The 12,822-nt window shown below is 40.3% G+C and overlaps 1 pseudogene; it reads right to left on the reverse strand.

Annotated features, from left to right (window-relative positions):
- Positions 1–4,933: 4,933 nt before the first annotated feature.
- On the reverse strand, positions 4,934–6,943 carry LOC111824624 (annotated as a pseudogene).
- Positions 6,944–12,822: the final 5,879 nt, after the last annotated feature.

Consider the following 12,822-nt stretch of genomic DNA (forward strand, 5'->3'; position numbering starts at 1 on the left):
ATCATCAGGTGAATGTATAAATCAATTGTGGGATATCCATCAATAGAATACTATCCTATCTAATAAAAGAGTAATATGCAAATTAGTCATCACTCTGTCACAAAGATGGCCACGCCCATAGCCACAAGATGGCAGCACCCAGTCCCCTCAGCCCTGCCGCTGAAGTGTCCAGGCCTGTTGGCCAGGCAGGTGGTGGGGGATGCAGGGGTGGGGGTGGGGGCCGAGGGGCGGAGCAGGCGATCGGAGTGAACTACAGAGGAAACACCTTTCCTGACCGCTCATTGGCTAAGCTCCCTGTATGCCACTGGTAATATTCTTAGTAACTTGGGTAATAAGAATCCAAAAAGGTGATCTAGGGTTTTTTACCACACTCCTGGTGAAAAAAATGAAGGTCTGCTGCTGGAGGGCTAAGAAATGTCATATCCTGCCTTAGCCGGTTTGACTCAGTGAATAATGCCTCGGCCTACTGACTGCAGGGTCTGGGTTCAATTCTGACCAAGGGCATGTACCTAGGTTGCAGGCTCCTCCCTGGCCGGGGCCCAGGTCAGGGCTCATGCAGGAGGCAACCAATCAAAGTGTTCCTCTCACTTTGATGTTTCTCTCTCTTTCCCTTTCTCTTCCACATTCTCTAAAAATCAATGGAAACATATCCTCAGGTGAGGATAAAAAAAAAAAAGAAAGAAATGTCATAACCTATGTCATAACCTATGAAAGACACATCTTGAAATTGCCTAAAGAAAGTTGTCATTTTTCCATGGTTAAGGGACTGGAGTCCGTGTTGATGAAAACACCTTAGTGGCTGCAGTGACTGGCAGTGGCTGCAGCAGCAGGGTAATGGGGCTGGTGCCTTCCCTTGATCAGCCTGGTCGCCTCCCACAAAGGGAGGCCAGACTGCTGCGTAGGCCCGCTCCCCAAGGGAAGCAGGGAGCGGGCCTAAGCCGTCAGTAGGACATCCCCTGAGGGCTCCCAGTATGTGAGAGGGGGCAGGCTGGGCTGAGGGACCCCCCGCCCCAGTGCATGAATTTCGTGCACCGGCCCCTAGTCTATATATATAAAAGCCTAAGTGACTGAATGATTGGTTGCTATGACATGCACTGACCATTAGGGGGCAGATGGTAAACGCAGGAGCTGCCCCCTCGTGGTCAGTGTGCTCCCACAGCAGAGCATCACTCAGCTGAGCCCCGTCCTGGCAGCCCGCCGGCAGCCACTCACTCCCTCAGTAGTCCTGTAGGTAGCCCCCACCCCCTTCGGGACCCCACCCATGCATGAATTCATGCACCAGGCCTCTAGTTTAGCAATAAAAAGAATGAGCTATTGAAATATACAACAAGGACAAATCTCAAAATTATTCTCTTTAAAACTATTCTCAAATGGTAGGGTTTCTAGAAAGATTAAGGGTGTTGTCATTCAGTAGTCTAAGCAAAAGCCCAAGATGGAGGATGGCTTATCTCAAAAAGACTGTGGGTCTGGCCTTTGTCTAATGAAGTGAATCCCAGTAATATTTGCAGAGACCCACAAGATTTCTAAAATTATATATATATATATATATATATATATATATATATATATATATGCAGAAATATAGCCAGGTTGGACCAAAAGGAACAGATATAGTGCTAAATAAAAAGAGGCTACTGGACTCCAAAATTCTACAGTAGGATTCAGGCTGAGAAAATTATTCCTTCTTCCCTCCCTCCCTCCCTCCCTCCCTCCCTCCCTCCTTCCCTCCCTTCTTCCCCTCCTTCCCTCCTTTATTTTCTAAACAGGTTGATTCTAAAGTTTATATAGACTAGGCAGGAAAATTATGAAAAATGAAAGTGTTTAGGGGGACCAGACCCCCAAAATTATCATCTATAATATAAACAATATGTTTATAACAATTAGACTACAGAGACTAGAAATTGGATACAAATACATATATAAATGTAGTAGATCATCAAAGTGGCATTTTAAGTTGGTAGCAAAAATAATGATTTTCTACTCTCTCTAAAAATCAATGGAAAAAAATATCCTTGGGTAATGATTCACAACAACAACAAAAAGGTAAATTATAATACAATTCTAAAAATTCAAAGAACTCCAAATTTTAGAATAAGAGAGTTCAGTAAAGTTACAGCATACAACATCAATAGTAGTGTATACACTAGCAATAGCCAAATTGAAAACACAGGAGAAAAATTATCTCATTAATAATGGCAACAACAACAAAAATTAAGTGTCACCTGTACCATGAAGAAAATAAAAAAAATACTGAAGAATATTTTTAAAAAGACATAACAGATGGAGAGCTATACTATATTCATAGGTGCTAAGATCTAACAGTGGTTCTCAACCTTCCTAATGCCGCGACCTTTTAATACAGTTCCTCATGTTGTGGTGACCCCCAACCATAAAATTATTTTCATTGCTATTTCTTTTTTTAAAAAATATATTTTATTGATTTTTTACAGAGAGGAAGAGAGAGGGATAGAGAGAAACATCGATGAGAGAGAAACATCGATCAGCTGCCTCCTGCACACCCCCTACTGGGGATGTGCCTGCAACCAAGGTACATGCCCTTGACCAGAATCGAACCTGGGACCCTTCAGTCCGCAGGCCGATGCTCTATCCACTGAGCCAAACCGGTCATGGCTCGTTGCTGTTTCATAACTGTAATTTTGCTACTGTTATGAATCATAATGTAAATAACTGATATGCAGGATGTATTTTCAGGGGTCGTGACCCATGGGTTGAGAACCACTGAAAAGATGTCAATTCCCATAAATTAACAAATATAATGTCATTCTGATCAGAATCCCAACAAAGTTTTTCATGACACTTTACAAGAGAATGCAAAGATGTATATGTTGAGTAAAGGGCAAGAATAGCTAAGATAAGTTTAAAGAAAAAGATGTGGAGACTACAAGGTGAGACTGGCCCTACCAGATATCAAAAGGTATGCTAAAGCCACAGTAATTAAGACAGAACTTGATATAGAGATAGAGAACAATGCCATTGGAAACAAATGGAGAGCCCACAAACAAACCCATATATACTATAGTAAAACCCGGTCTTAGCTAGGTTTCTGAGGCTATCTTCTATGTATCAACAGCAGCATTTCAACTTTCTACTTTCATGTGGGCATCTGGATATGACCTACTTACGTATCATCACCATCATCATCATCATCATCATCATCATCATCATCTCTTGGTTCTGGTTGTTCCTCATCTACTTCAATGCCAGAGGCCATTTCCACCTTCCCCTCATTTTCTTTAGGAAGCCATTGTTTTAATGTTCTCACTGTTAAAGAAATGACAGAGAGATTAAATCATCCCAGTCAATACACCTAAAGAGGGGTATGTACCAAAAACCATATATTGAACATCAAACATAATGTTAAAACCTTTTAAATGTTTTGAAATAAATAAGACAGGGATGACAACTGACACCCCAACTATTTTCAGCATTGTACTAATCTAGTAGGCAACACAATAAGACAAGAAAAAGTGAGAGGAAAAAAGATCAGTGATAAAGAGACAATACTCCCCACTTTGGGAGTAGATGCTTTGATTGTATAAAAATATGTTTTAATCTTGTGTTGTAATAACCTAAGAATTGCCAACATTATTGGACCACCCTATTCTTCACTGTTTCTAGAAAATTAGTATTCAGCTCATTGTTAGCTTTAATCATTAATGTCTGCAAAGAAAACTCAAAACACATACACACACAACTTTATCTTTTTTGGTGAAGGGGGTGATTTATTGTTGTTATTTTAAATGTAATTTTTTTCTTGAAAATGATCAGACTAGTACAATATTTTGTTTCCTTATGGCAATGCAGCATTTCCTCAACAACTCTATAAGATGTATTTTTATGCACCAATAGTAAGGAAAATGTTGCCAATAAAATGACACAATGTTTTCTTAACCTTAAGACCTCTTTTAGTACTTTCTAAGCATATATTTTTTATCTTATATTACTTTTTATACTCATAAAAAGGAAAATATAAGTAAAACAAATTGGATAAGGTATAACTAAAATTCTTCACATTCAGAGTCTTACTCCTCTGAATTATTTATCCTTTTATGTATCAGTTAAACATTTTTGGGTCCTGATTCAAAGAGACCATAATAAAACAATGAGACAAAGAATTTTAGATGACTTTTTTTAAGTCATTGATATTTGTGTTTTTAATGGTTAAAAAAAATAACATAAATTTACCCACTCAATTTTTAAGTTAACAGTACAGTGTTATTAAATATAGGCATATTGTACTGTCTTGCATGACTGACACTTTATTCCCATTGTACAACAAGTCTCCATTTCTCCATCCCTGGAGCCCTTGGAAACCACCATTCTACTTTCTGTTTCCATGAATTTCACTATTTCAGATACCTCATATAAGTGGGATCATGCAGTATTTGTCTTTTTGTGATTAACTTATTTCACTTAGCATAATGTCCTCAAGTTTCATCCATGTTGTAGCAGATGATGAATTTTTTTTTAAAGCTGAATAACATTCTACTGTACATATACACCACATTTTCTTTATCCGTGTATCCATTTAGATTGCTTCCACATCTTGGCTATTGTGAATAATGCTACAATGAACATGGGTGTGCAAAAATATATCTTTGAGGTCTTGTTTTCAATTTTTTTGGATATATACCCTGAAGAAGAATTGCTGGATCATCTGGTAGTTCTATTTTATTTATTATTTTTTAGGAACCTCCATACTATTTTCTATAATAGATGCACTATTTTATTTTTTTACTTTATTTTTTGGAGGGGTACCAAATTACCTTATTTGAAGGGAAGGTACAAATGAAAGAATGTAAGTAGATGATTTGGTACAACTCATAGCAAATGTAAAGGTAACTCCAACATGCAGATACTGCTTTGGTGACCACATCAGTCACCCCGTGGCTGTGGGAAATCAGCCTACGGCTTAACTCTCATCACTGTCTCCCAGGGTGTGCTTGTCAAAGAGATACTCAGCTGTGCCAAATTGGGGTGGGGGAGAAGGCATCTTGCACAACTTGGTTTTCACCTCCTCATTAAATCTCATTGAAGTCATACAAATAGGGGTCGTTTTTGACAGTGGCCAGTTTGTGCAATTCCAATAGTAACTAATTCACACTTTTTTCCAAGTGTAATGCACATTCCATTGCATTTAGCCCATTCTCCTAGTCTGCATGATATCCTGAAGGAAGATTCCACCAACTCTTTGGATCTGCAGCTTCATCAGTTTTTGAGCACGTTCCCCCTTCTCATGAGATTGGTAAAGAAAATATTTGACAAAGTTCTTTAAAGCCACATCTTCTCGGCCAAAGTAGTAAGACATGGGCAGGTAGATGTAGGGAGCATAGAGTTCCAGGTTGATCTGGTGGTTGCTGGAGGCCTCTTGATCCTGGTGGTAGTTCTGGCGCACCTGCGTGGGGGACGCCTGGCTGAGGAGAAGCAGCAGCAGAGGTGGCAGCTGAGAACACTGGGACAGTGGGCTGGGGCTCTTGCAACGTCAGAGGGCACTGTGAGGAGGCTGGATATGAGTGGCTGGCTGGGATGGAGGAATACCAAGCATTGCTGAAGCAGGAAACTCCAGCAACTCTCGGTGAAGACTATACGGCTGTACTATTTTACAATTTCACCAACAGTATGTAGATAAGGTTTCCAATTATTCTACATCCTTGCCAATAATTATTATATTACTAGAGGTCCAATGCACGAAATTTGTGCAAGGGTAGGCCTTCCTTCCCCCAGCTGCCGGCACCGGCTTCCCTCTGGCACCCGGGACCCAGGCTTCCCTTGCAGCCCCAGCTTCATCTGGAAGGTCATCTGGAATGACGTCCAGAAGGACGTCCGGTCTAATTAGCATATTACGCTTTTATTATTATAGATGGTTTTGATAGCAGCCATCTGAATGGGTGTGATTTGATATCAGTTTGTGGTTTTGACTTAAAATTCCCTGATAATTAGTGATGTTGAGCATCTTTTCATATGTTATTGATGTCTGTTTGTTTGTTTGTTTTTCTAATTTCAACCTTGTTGCAATCAAGAGCATTATTGAGACAGATTTTCTTTTAAAAAATCCACACAGCCCTAACTGGTTTGGCTCAGTGGATGGAGCATCGGCCTGCAGACTGAGGGGTCCCAGGTCTGTTCCAGTCGGGGGCATGTACCTTGGTTGCGGGCACATCCCCAGTAGGAGGTGTGCAGGAGGCAGCTGATTGATGTTTTCTCTCTCATCGATGTTTCTAACTTTCTATCCCTCTCCCTTCCACTCTGTAAAAAATCAATAAAATATATTTTTTTAAAAAATTAAATTAAATTAAATTAAAAATCCACACAAAAAACTAAAGGAATTCACAAAAATTGAAAGTGCTGGTTTTTAACTGGCTTTAAAATTATGTAGAACTAGACTATTCTTAACTACAACTTTGGGAATTTTGCTAAGAATGTCTACATTAGTTAAAGCCACATCTTCGTGGTCAAAGTAGTAAGACATGGGCACGTAGATGTAGGAAGCATAGAGTTCCAGGTTGACCTGGTGGTTGCAGAATAATAAACCACTATATAACTTAGTGGTTTATATTTAGGTTACAATTCTGCAGTTAGGCAACATGGGCTGGGCTCAGCTAGTTGGCTCTTCTGGTATCAACTGGGCCCATTCATGCATCTGCTGTCATTTGCGAGGTCAGCTGGAGGCTGGCCAGTCTAGTATGGCCTCACATAGATGGCTTGTTCCTCTGTTCCACATGGTCTCTCAACCCAAGCTAGTTGAGAACTGGACAGGCTTCCAAAAGGAAAGAACAGAAGTTCCTTGAATACTCAGACTTGGTGCGCCACTACTTCCATTGCATTCTACTTACTGAAGAAAATCACAAGGCCAGTTGAGATTCAAAGGAAGAGGGGGAAAGTTAATAATGGAGGAGCTGCAAAGTCCTATTGCAAAAGCCATGGATACAGGGAAGAATGATGGATTATGCTCATTTTTGTAATCTACTACATCTATCACCCCTTCCCCCGCTCCGTGCATTCCACACCATCTGGTTCCTAATGGTCAAAAGAGTGTTTCATTTTAGTCTCCATGAAAATAATTGCTACCCACTGACACCCATTGTACAAATCTTAATGTTCATTGAGGTCCAGAAAATAATAATATGTCAGAATTATTGCCTGGCCTACAATAACTATAAAACACCATTGACTGAATGCTGTATCCCAATATCAGAAACATTAAAAGGGAAAAGAGGATGAGAGAGCAAGGGAGTGATAGAGGAGTGTGTGGACGTGTGTGGTGTGTGTGTATGAGCTAGGGACAGTTAGATTCCGCAGGTCTTCTAAGGGGTTGCCAAACCGGGCAGTCTTAGACGGCAGAGCTCAGCTCCCAGTGCGGACACTCCTGAGCAGCCAGCACAGGCACAGAGACCACGCCATCTTGAGAAACAGAGCTGCTTGAGACTAGCATCATGGCCTCAGCACCACCCAGTCTGGTCTCAGAAGCAAACCAGGACCCTGCAGCCACTGGGAACAGAGACCTGGGACCACAGCTACAGGCTCACAGACACCAAGAATCCAGACATCCTGGTGGCAGATTTCTGTGAGTATCAGAGCCCATACCCCTCCCCGCAGGCTCGTGGGCAGCGCCATAGTAACTGGTAGACCCACCCCTCGCTCAGGCCTCAATGCTGCTACAGGAATCTTAGCCTGGGAATGCGCAAACACTGAGAACTTGTTTCCTGCAGCACAGGCTCCTGGACCCCGATTCTCCAGGCAGGAGGCAGCACTAAGCACCAGTGACTTGACTCTGTTTCTTATCACCTGCGCCTGGGGTCCCTGATTCCCACTGCATTCACACTAAGAGCCAGTGACTCCAATTCTTGGTGCATGCGCACACAGGGACCCTGATTCTCAATGTAAGGCCACGTGAAGCAACAGAGACTCTGATACTGGATTCTTGGGGAACTCTGACTCCTGGCACAAGCTAGGGGGCTCTGATTTTCAACACACTCCAGGGGGGTCTCTGTTTCAGCATGGTACAGGCGGGGTCCCTGATTCTAAGTGCGCACACGAGGCCACACTGAGCGCTGGTAACACTGACTCTGAGCGAGCCTGGTTCCCACCAACCCACGACAACCACACATCTTAGTGTCGGAGCTCTTCAGTGACAGTAGGGTGGTGCGAACCTCCCAATGCACACGACCCAGGCCCACACAACTCGAAGTTTGAACCTTCTGGAGATAGTCAGAATGGGGAGATGACACAATCCCCAGAGGAAAGAAAATGAGGAGTTGCCAAAAAAGAAAATTGGTGAAATTTAAGCATGCAACATGACAGAAAAAGAATTCAGAGTAATGGCTGTAAAATTCATTCACCGGATGGATGAGAAAATCAACAACCTATGGAAGAATCAGGAAGAAATGAAAAGTGATATAGCTACAATCAAAAACACCATGGAAGGTTTCAACAGTAGACTAGAAGAAGCAGAGGACAGAATTAGTGAGTTAGAAGATAAGGTAGAGAAACAAGCTCAACCTGAACAGCAACTGGAGAAAAAAATTAAAAAGCAGGAGGAGAGCCTAAAGGAGCTCTGGGACAACATGAAACGAAGTAACATTCGCATAATAGGGATGCCAGAAGGACAAGAAGAGCAGCAAGGATTAGAAAATCTATTTGAAGAAATAATGACAGAAAACTTCCCAGATATGGGGAAGAAAAAAGTTACACAAGTACAGAGTCCCAAGCAAGATGAATCCCAAAAGACCCACACCAAGACATGTCATAATAACGATGGCAAATATTCACGACAAAGAGAGAATCTTAAAGGCTGCAAGAGAGAGACAGAGAGTCACCTACAAAGGATCCCCCATCAGATTATCAAATGATTTCTCAACAACACATCAAGCTAGAAGGGAATGGAAGGAGGTATACAAAGTGTTGCAAACCAAAGGACTGAATCCAAGAATACTCTATCCAGCAAGACTATCAATCAAAATTGAAGGGGAAATCAGGAGCTTCGCAGACAAAAAAAGGCTAAGGGAGTTTATCACTACCAAGCCAGCAATGCAAGAAATGCTAAAGGGAATGCTGTAAAAAGAAGAAATAAAAAGGTAAGAAAGAACACAGGCACAAAAATAGAAATGACTACAAACAAGTACCTTTCAATAATAACTTTAAATGTAAACGGACTAAATGCTCCAATTAAAAGACATCGAGTGGCTGAATGGATAAAAAGAAATGACCCATATATATGCTGTCTACAAGAGACCCACCTCAGAACAAGGGACTCACACAGACTGAAAGTGAAGGGATGGAAAAATATCTTTCAGGCAAATGGAAATGAAAAAAAAGCTGGGGTAGCAATACTTATATCTGACAAAATAGACCTCAAAGTGAAGGCCATAACAAGAGATAAGGAAGGCCACTTCATAATACTAAAGGGATCGATACAAGAGGATATAACCCTGATAAACATATATGCACCCAATGCAGGAGCACCCAAATACATAAAAATACTCCTGGAAGATATCAAGGGAGAAATTGACAACAATACAATCATAGTAGGGGACTTAAACACACCACTGACATCACTGGATAAATCCTCTAGACAAACAATCAGCAAAGAAACAGCAATCCTAAATGACTCACTAGATCAGATGGACTTAATTGACATCTTCAGAACATTTCACCCCAAAGCCACGGAATATATGTTCTTCTCAACTGCACATGGGACATTTTCAAAAATAGACCACATATTGGGTCACAAGCAGTCTCCCCAAATTCAAGAAGATTGAAATCATGCCAAGCATCTTCTCAAACAACAATGGCATAATATTAGAAATAAACTACAATAAAAACAATCCAAAAAACTCAAACACTTGGAAGCTGAATAGCATGCTATTAAATAATGATTGGGTTACCAATGAAGAAGAAATTAAAAACACCCTGGAAACTAATGAGAATAAAAGCACAACAATCCGAAATTTATGGGACACAATGAAAGCAGTCCTGAGAGGGAAGTTTATAGCTCTACAGGCCTACCTCAAAAAACAAGAAAAAAAGGATAGTAAATCATCTAACTCTACAACTCAAAGAATTAGAAAGAGAGCAATAAGAAAAGCCCAGAGTGAGCAGAAGGAAGGAGATAATAAAGCTCAGAGCAGAAATAAACAACATAGAGACCAAAAAAACAATACAAAAGATCAATGAAACCAAGAGCTGGTTCTTTGAAAGGATAAACAAGATTGACAAACCTCTAGCCAGGCTCACCAAGAAGCAAAGAGAGAGGACCCAAATAAACAAAATCAGAAATGAAAGAGGCGAAATAACAACAGACCCCACAGAAATACAAAGGATTGTAAAAAAATACTATGACCAACTCTACTCCAACAAACTAGACAACCTGGAGGAAATGGACATATTCCTAGAAAAATACAACCTTCCAAAACTCAATCAAAAATCTCAATAGGCCAATAACTTTGGAAGAAATTGAAGCAGTCATCAAAAAACTCCCAGCAAACAAAAGCCCAGGGCCAGTGGCTTCACAGGGGAGTTTTACCAAACATTCAAGGAAGAACTAAAACCTATCCTCCTCAGACGATTCCAAAAAATTCAAAAGGAAGGAACACTTCCCAGCTCATTCTATGAAGCCAGCATCACCCTAATACCAAAACCAGATAAAGACAACACAATGAAAGAGAATTACAGGCCAATATCCCTCATGAACATAGATGCCAAAATACTCCACAAAATTCTAGGAAATTGGATCCAGCAAGACAGCAGAAAGATCATACACCATGACCAAGTAGGATTTATCCCAGGGATGCAAGGATGGTACAATATCCGCAAATCAGTAAACGTGATACATCACATAAACAAATTGAGAGATAAAAATCACATAGTCATATCAATTAATGCAGAAAAAGCATTTGACAAAATCCAACACCCTTTCTTGATAAAAACTCTCAGCAAGGTAGGAATAAAAGGGTCATACCTCAACATAATAAAAGCCATATATGACAAACCCACAGCCAACATCATAATCAATGGGCAAACACTAAAACCATTCCCCCTAAAAACAGGAACAAGACAGGGATGCCCACTCTCACCACTCCTGTTCAACATAGTACTGGAAGTACTAGCCGTTGTGATCAGACAAGAAGAAGAAATAAAAGGCATCCAAATTGGAAAAGAAGAAGTAAAACTGTCCTTATTTGCAGATGACATGATACTGTACATAGAGAACCCTAAAGACTCCATCAAAAAATTACTCGTCTTAATAAATGAATTCGGCAATGTAGCAGGATACAAAATTAATGCCAAGAAATCCATGGCATTTCTTTACACCAATAGTGAACTTACAGAAAGTGAGACTAAAAAAGCAATCCCATTTACCATCGCACCAAAAAAATTAAGATACCTAGGAATAAACTTAACTAAGGAGATAAAAGACTTATATGCAAAAAACTACAGGACACTGAAAAAAGAGATAGAGGAAGACATAAACAGATGGAAGAACATACTGTGTTCATGGATTGGTAGAATCAACATCATCAAAATGTCCATACTGCCCAAAGCAATCTATAGATTCAATGCAATCCCCATTAAATTATCAACGGCATATTTCACAGATCTAGAACGAACTCTCCAAAAATTCATCTGGAATAAAAAAAGACCTCAAATAGCTGCAGCAATCCTGAGAAAAAAGAACAAAGTTGGTGGGATCCCAATACCAGATATCAAACTGTATTACAAAGCCACTGTTCTTAAAACAGCTTGGTACTAGCACAAGAACAGACATATAGATCAATGGAATAGAATAGAGAACCCAGAAATCGACCCAAACCACTATGCCCAATTAATATTCGACAAAGGAGGCAAGAGCATACAATGGAGTCAAGGCAGTCTCTTCAATAAATGGTGTTGGGAAAATTGTACAAGTACATGCAAAAAGATGAAACTAGACCACCAACTCACACCATACACAAAAATAAACTCAAAATGGATAAAAGACTTAAACGTAAGACGGGAAACCATAAAAATACTAGAGGAATCGCAAACATATGCCGAAGGAATTTCTTCTCTGATACTGCTCCTAGGGCAATGGAAACTAAAGAGAAAATAAACAAATGGGACTACATCAAAATAAAAAGCTTTTGCACAGCAAAGGAAACCATCAACAAAACAACAAGAAGACCCACTACATGGGAGAACATATTTGCCAATGATATCACCGATAAGGGTTTAATCTCCAACATTTACAGGGAACTCATGAAACTTAACAATAGGAAGATAAACAATCCAATAAAAAAAATGGGCAACGGACCTAGATAGACACTTTTCAAAAGAGGACATACAGAAGGCCGAAAGACATATGAAAACATGCTCAAAGTCACTAATTATAGGAGAGATGCAAATCAAAATGACAATGAGATATCATCTCACACCTGTCAGAATGGCTATCATCAACAAATCAACAAACAACAAGTGCTGGAGAGGATGTGGAGAAAAAGGAACCCTTCTGCACTGCTGGTGGGAATGCAAACTGGTGTGGCCACTGTGGAGAACAGTATGGAGTTTCCTCAAAAAACTAAAAATGGAACTCCCATTTGACCCAGTGATCCCACTTCTAGGAATATATCCCAAGAAGCCAGAAACACCAGTCAGAAAGGATATATACATCCCTATGTTCATAGCAGCACAATTCACCATAGCTAAGATTTGGAAACAGCCTAAGTGCCCATCAGCAGATGAGTGGATTAAAAACCAGTGGTACATCTACACAATGGAATACTATGCTGGGGTAAAAAAGAAGAAATTCTTGCCATTGCAACAGCA

The sequence above is a fragment of the Myotis lucifugus genome, unplaced genomic scaffold, assembly GCF_000147115.1.
Source record: "Myotis lucifugus unplaced genomic scaffold, Myoluc2.0 scaffold_7, whole genome shotgun sequence".
NCBI classification, from domain to species: Eukaryota; Metazoa; Chordata; class Mammalia; order Chiroptera; family Vespertilionidae; genus Myotis; species Myotis lucifugus.